The sequence below is a fragment of the Telopea speciosissima genome, chromosome 3, assembly GCF_018873765.1.
Source record: "Telopea speciosissima isolate NSW1024214 ecotype Mountain lineage chromosome 3, Tspe_v1, whole genome shotgun sequence".
NCBI classification, from domain to species: domain Eukaryota; kingdom Viridiplantae; phylum Streptophyta; class Magnoliopsida; order Proteales; family Proteaceae; genus Telopea; species Telopea speciosissima.
Genome location: NC_057918.1, coordinates 47,778,841 through 47,786,723, shown reverse-complemented (window position 1 = coordinate 47,786,723; position 7,883 = coordinate 47,778,841).

Below are 7,883 nucleotides of genomic sequence, written 5' to 3'. Positions count from 1 at the left end.
TTCCCCTTACAACCAGAAATCTTCTCACTGACATTGAAATTAATGGATAATAAATTCACCTATTCATAACCTTATACTCAATGATTTTTTTATCGGTTTCTTTTGGTTCAGTTTTTAGTCTAGATATCAGCCGATTCAGTGTGGTCCAGTTTTCATCCATTCCCATCGTATATTCATATCTCAGCCTAAGACCAGTTCGATAAGGATCGGTTTAGTTCAATCTTGGTTTTTTTTTTATCCATCCTACTGGTTTGCGCTAGGTTTTGACACCCCTAATCTTCAATGGGCGCTAGTACCCCCTTATTTTTTCGAATTCATTTGATGTCAATGTTGTAACTTGTAAAGGACCATAAAGGTCTAATTTGGTAGAAAAATGGGAAAAATATAAAGTTGTAATAAAATTCATATTTGAAAATTACAAATTCTCGATCTAATCATTTTATGAGAAAAATTTTGTTAGATGCTTGTCCACTTTGAATAATTGGTCATGATGAACCATAATTGGAATCAACCAATCATTAAGTGACACATAGCAGACCGGGCGACTGCCAAACCGACCCCAAAACCCAAACCAAACCATAAGAGACATAAATAAACCAAATAACATACAAACCAGGTCCTCTGACCAGGCAGTGTGAACGAACCCGAGTAGAAGATCGACCTAGTCTACTCAGATCGGACTCGGGACTTGGGTAATGAATACCTAAACCCAAAAAGTTAATTATTCTAACCATAAGCCCAGTCTGGTTAAAGTCACGCTTTCCTCATGTCTCCCAACCCGACAGATGTCATATCATTCAGATGACACCTAGGGTTACATGAGATACTAATTATTATCTCCAAATGGGTAATTCTCATACCGATCTAGTATCCCGAACCTATAAATAGTAACGCCTACCTCAGGTAAGGGAGACTCTCTCTCTCTCTCTCTCTCTCTCTCATTTTCCTATTCTTTGGATTTGAGAATTTTATCTGTTGCAGAGATCTGACTTAGGCATTAGAGTGTATTAACCAGCTCGGCCGACACTCTTTTGCCTTATGTTGTTTACCTATGCAGATAAGCTCGGCCAAGTGAATACCAGCTCGGATTTCACAACAACAGATTGGCGCCCTTTGTGGGAAGCTTTGCATAAAAGCCATCAACCATGGTTATAGACAAAACAAACAATTCTCGACCAAGAAACAACCATGCAATGGGGAATTCTCGTCGAGGCGGGAGTCGAGCGGATGGAGGTGCGGTTACACGGTAGGTGGCCAGAGCCTTACTTCTACCATCAAGTGTGGCACCACAAGTGCAGCAACCTACAGAGACACTGATCAAGGAAAATCTCTCGCCTCCTCCTCATTACCAATCCCAGGAATCCGGGGTGGTAGACCCAGACTAAGACCAAGACCAAGACCTATCATTCCAAGGATGCAATATCTCGACCAGAACGCACCCGCAACCAATGCACAGGTGCATGATCTGCGGCTCCAAATGTTAGAGAATAATGCATTGTTAAGGGCATGTTTGATGCAATTTGAAGCAAATCAGCAGCAACAGCCCCGACCTACACCCGAAAGAGTGGGTCAGCTGATTGACCGATTTGAGAGTAGGGCTGTTGAGGTAAAGTCCTCACACATCATCCATTATAGTTTTGATGATAACAAATAAGTCTTGTACTAACTTGTGTTAAGATGTATAGAGAGACTTCACAAGAGAAGAGCATCAAGTAAGGGGGAACACTTAAAAAAATTGATGCACCAAGATAAAGATTTCAAAGATTGTTTGAAGACCACAACCCAAGACAAAGCAAGCTTTCAAAGACTCTTGAAGTGAAGACAAGTTCATGGGAAACAAGCTTTAAAGAATTTTTCTAATGTTGTATCGAGTTGTATTTAAGCTGAGGTCTATATTCAAATGTAATGTACACACCACAAATTCGTACATCTAGTATGACCCTAGGAGGTATTTTTAGACACTTCTTACATGGACTAAACCTAAGCAATTGTCCCCAACTTGTCCAAATAAGGACTTAGCCATTTTCAGCAAAATCAGCTAATCCGACATACTGAATCCAGATCCAGCATGTCGAATCCTCTTTTGACTGCAAACAGCAATATCAGGGTTCTACTCACAGTGACCAAACGGAATGTGCCGAATAATGATTCGACATACTGAATCACAATCCAGCATGCCGAATCATGATCCAGCATACCGAATTGGCATTTGACTATTATGATTTAAGTCATTGGGCAATGGATATATTCCATGATTCGGCATACCGAATTGGGAAACGGCATACCCGATTAGGACAGATTAGTATCCGAATTTAGCATTAAGTCTTAGATGCTTTGAGCATCTTTGCCTATAAATAGGTAAGCTCAATTAAGCTAATTATAATTAATCAAATTTAATCAAAGGCATCAAAAAGACATTGGTACTTGATCATTCAAAGCATTAAAGTGTGCACTCTTTATTAAAGCATTCATTCAAGTACATTCCCTCTCTTGCTACTCCACCTCAATTAGCTTCAAGCTTCAAAGGTGAAAAGTAGTTTCATACATCTAAGGTTGAGGTAATCCTAATCTTAGTACCATTTTATTTTATATGGCTGTTTGAGTCCTCTTGCTTGGAATCAAGAGTAGGTTGAATCCTCTTGCTCATTGCTCAAAATCAAAAGTAGGTTGAGTCCTCTTGCTCAAAAATCAAGATTAGTTGTTGTTGAGTTTTCTTACTCATTTCTCAAGATTTGTATGAGTTCTCTTGCTCATACTCAAGATTCATTTTAGTGAAATTCTCCCTAAAGTGAGAGGAGTGGACGTAGGCAAGTATTGGCCGAACCACTATAAATCTCTTGTGTTATCTTTGTTAATTGCTTGTCTTTTCATTGATAACTTATTTATTTTCATAATAATTTTTTTATTCCCTACCTTCACCTATTCACCCCCTCTAGGTGAATTCACATTTGGTATCAGAGCGGGAACTCAAGACCGTGATTATTTTTCAATCCAACTAAAAGTTTAAGACTATGGGATCCTCTATCAATCGTAAGGTTGAAGGATACAATATTATCCGTCCACCCTTCTTTGAAGGTGAAGGATTTTTCTATTGGAAGAATCGCTTTAAGAACTTCGTTTGTGCCAATAACATTGATGCATGGGAAGTCATTAAGAATGGACCAAACAATATATACAAACCCAAAGAAGAGTGGATTAAAGCTAAAAAAACAAAGATTCAACTCAATTATGTAGCAATAAGTTACATCCAATGTGCCTTAGGAGAAAAGGAATATAATAGGACTTGTATGTGAGACTCCGCTAAAGAGATGTTTGACAAGCTAGTTATTACCTATGAAGGTACTTCGAAAGTCAAACAATCTAAGATTGACATGCTTGTAAATGAGTATGAGTTATTTAAAATGAAAAATGATGAGGACATATATGCTATGTTTACCCAGTTTACTAACATTGTAAATAAGCTGAAAGGTTTAGGGAAGGTCTACTCCAATGGTGAAAATGTTTGAAAGATATTAAGATCTCTCTTAAAGGAATGGAGACTCAAGACTACAGCAATTAAAGAATCTAAGGACATCGACAAGCTAAGTCTAGATGAGCTGTTGGGATCACTCCAAACTCATGAGATGGAACTCAAACAGGACACCAAGGAAGATGAACCAAAAGAACCGAAGAAGAAAGTTGTGGCATTCAAATCATATGAAATTAGCGATGATGAAGAAGAACTGTCTGATGATGAGATCGCTTATTTATCCAAGAAATTTTTAAGATTCTTGAAAAACAAATGTAAAGTCACATTCAACAAGAAGAGCTTTTCAAAAGACCAAAAAGGTAAGAATGCTCTTAAAGAAAATAATGACTCTGCTTCAAAAGATATTATGTGCTATGAGTGTAGAAAACCAGGACACTACAGGGAAGACTGTCCAAAAATAAAGAAATACAAGAAAGCCTACAAAGCTGAACACTCCTTTGATTCAAGTGATGAAGAAGAGGATGATGAAACATCTCAAGAAGGAGAAGAACAAACCAATCTAGCACTCATGGCTATCGAAGATGAAGAAACTCAAAATGAGATAACCCCTACTTCCCCATCTCATAAAGATAAAGATTTTTTAGAATTGAAAGAAGCCTTTGAAGACCTCTACCAAAGTAGCATGGAATTAGCTACTACCAAAAAAAATTTCTTAAAAGAGATAAATACCCTTAAAGACCAAAACACAACTTTAACTTCTCAAGTTAACATCTTGGAAGAAGAAAAAGAGAAACTGTGTAAAGCATTAGAATCCTTTACTAACGGGAAAAAGATTCTTGACATCTTACTTGGAAATGCCTCCAAAGCACCTCTCAACAAGGAAGAGGTAGGCTATGATGTGAACAAAAGTTCAAATCAAGCCAAAGAGCCAAGTACAAGTAAAATGACAAGTAAGAAAGTAAAGAAGAAATTTTGTAATTATTGTAGGAAGAAAGAACACTGTATTGAGGAATGTTACTCTAAAAAGAAAAGTCCTCAATTTAGCAAACCAAATCCTAAAGGGAAGACTCCTTATATTCCTCAAATCGTTTTATGTAATAATTGCAACAAGAAGGGACATACTATCTGGGAATGTTATCTCATGAACTAATTTTTCCACCATCCTAGAAGATCTTACAATGGTCAAAATAGGAGGAGTCATCCAATGGTGCAAAGATCAACTAGAACTCCACCTAAGGTGCAAAGACCACCCAAAAATCAAAGTCCACATAGAGTACCCCAAAATCAAAGACCTTAGAACCCCCAATCATACATAAATTGGTATGGAAAGCAAAAGGCAAATGGTAACTAAATGGTTTAGAGACCAAGAGAAATGTATGATACTAACAATGACGGATCCAACATACAATGGGGATCAAAGTTTTATTAAGTGTCTTTGTTTTGTAGGTGTATATGAGCAACATGGAATGGTACATCGATAGTGGCTTCTCAAAGCACATGACATCCAATCCAAAGCTATTTTCAGAGCTCAAGAAGCAAAAAGGAGGATGGGTATCCTTTGGAGACAACAGCAAAGGAAGAATTATTGGAAATGGATCAATAAAATTTAGAGATACAGTAATTTTCAATGTTAGCCTAGTTGATAATCTTAAGTATAATTTATTTAGCGTAAATCAACTATGTAATAATATTTACTTTGTTAATTTCAATGCCTCTAAATGTGAGATCAAAGATTCTAATGATAATATAATTCTTAAAGGATGTAGAAAAAATAATGTTTATACTTGCATATTTAGTGTAAATTCTCATGATGCATACCTTATTTCAAAATCTGATGATGCTACTTTGTGGCATAGAAAATTGGGACATATTAATCCTAAGATAATTAGATTCTTTTCCTCTAAGAATTTGGTGAGAAATTTACTTAAGTTGAATTTTGATAAGTAACACACCTGGGAAGCATGTCAAAGAAGTAAACTTACCAAAGTTTCTCACAAGGCCATTAATTCTATTGCTACTTCAAGACCCTTGCAATTACTTCACCTTCACTTGTTTGGACCTATCCAAACAACAAGCCTAGGAGGGAAGAAGTATACTTTTGTTATTGTAGATGACTACTCCCGATTCACTTGAACCCTCTTTCTCAAGCATAAAAATGATGCATTTGAGGAGTTTGTATCTCTTTGCAAGAGAATACAAAATCAAAACAGTTACTTGATCACTTCTATAAAAAGTGACCATGGTGGTGAATTTGATAACATAGATGAATTTGGTGATTTCTGTCGAAAACAAGGCATAACCCATAACTTTTTGGCTCCTAGAACACCGTAATTGAATGGTGTGGTAGAAAGAAAAAATAGAACCATTCAAAAGACTGCAAGGACAATGCTCAATGAGTATTCTTTGCAAAAGTATCTTTGGGCCGAAGCTGTTCATACAGCATGTTATGTGTTAAACCGAGTTTTGATAAGACCTATACTTTTGAAGACCCCTTATGAACTCTTTCATAATAAACTTCCTAAAGTTGACTATTTTAAAGTTTTTGGTTGTGCTTGCTTTATTCTTAATACTAAAGACAACTTAGGAAAGTTTGAAGAAAAGGCCGATAATGGTATATTTCTAGGCTACTCCCCAAATAGTAGAGCTTATAAAGTATTCAATAAAAGAACTCTAGTTGTGAAAGAGTCTATGAATGTGAAGTTTGATGAATCTATGGCCAAGGATAAGTATAAAGACTTAGAAGAAGATGATGAAGATGAAGTACTTGAAATTAGGAAAAGAGTTGAAAATGTTTCTTTAGAAAAACCTAATGCTCAAGTACATCAACTTCCAAAACAGATAAAGACTGTTAAAGATCATCCTCTTAACCTTGTCATTAAAAACCTAGAGAAAGACATACAAACTAGGAGTAAAATCTAAAATATTTGTTCCAATGTAGCCTTCATCTCTACAATTGAACCCAAGAACATAAAGAAAGCCCTTTTGGATAGTAATTGGATAATCACTATGCAAGAAGAGCTAAATCAGTTTGAAAGAAATCAAGTTTGGGACTTAGTGCCAAAACCCTCTATCACAAAAATTATTGGGACTAGATGGGTATTTAGGAATAAATTTGATGAAGATGGTAACATAACTAGAAACAAGGCTAGATTGGTTGCCCAAGGCTATAACCAACAGGAAGGCATTGACTTTGATGAGACATATACACCTGTAGCTAGACTTGAATCTATTAGAATGCTACTTGCTTTTGCATGTCATAAGAATTTCAGGTTACATCAAATTCTTAAATGGTTTCATCAATGAAGAAGTGTATGTCATTCAACCCCTTGGATTTGAAGACTCAAAGTACCCTGACCATGTCTATAAACTAAAGAAGGTCATATATGGCTTGAAACAAGCCCCAAGAGCTTGGTACGACAGATTAAGTAAGTTTCTTGTTAATAATGGTTTTTCAATAGGTAAGATAGATACCACTTTGTTCATTAAACATGAGAAGAATGACCTAATTCTTGTTCAAATTTATGTTGATGATATCATTTTTGGTTCAACCAATGAATCTCCTTGTCATGATTTTAGTAAAAGTATGAGTACTGAATTTGAGATGAGTCTAATGGGAGAATTAAATTTCTTTCTAGGACTTCAAATAAAACAGACCCCTAATGGGATTTTCATCAGTCAAACTAAGTACCTTAAGGAACTTTTAAAGAAGTTTGACATAAATGGACAGAAATCTTCTAGTACTCCAATGAGCACTTCTGTAACTTTGCCCAAAGATGAAGATGGAACCTCTGTTGACCCTACCAAATATAGAGGTATGATAGGTAGTTTATTCTACTTAACGACTAGTAGACCAGACATAATGTTTAGTGTCTGTGCTTGTGCTAGGTTTCAAGCCAAACCTATACAATCCCATTTGAGTACTGTAAAGAGAATCTTTAAGTACTTAAAAGGAACCTCAAGCATTGGCCTCTGGTACCCTATGGACAATGACTTTGACCTAATTAGCTTCTCCGACGCCAACTTTGTCGGATGTCATGTTGATCGGAAGAGTCCAAGTGGATCTTGTTACTTTTTAGGTTCATGTTTGGTTGCATGGTTTAGTAAGAAGCAAAATTTTGTTGCTCTATCTACCACAGAGGCCAAATACATCGCAGTCGATCGATATTGTGCACAAGTGCTATGGATGAGGCAAACTCTCCAAGACTATGGAGTTAAGTTTGACACTTCCTCTATCCAATGTGATAACACGAGTGCAATAAACTTAAGTAAAAATCCGATTTTACACTCTCGAGCAAAGCATATTGATATTCGTCGTCACTTCCTATGTGATACAGCTCAAAAAGGTGAAATCCGACTTGACTATATTGAGACCGAGAAGCAACTCGCGGACATCTTCACAAAACCCTTAAGTGAA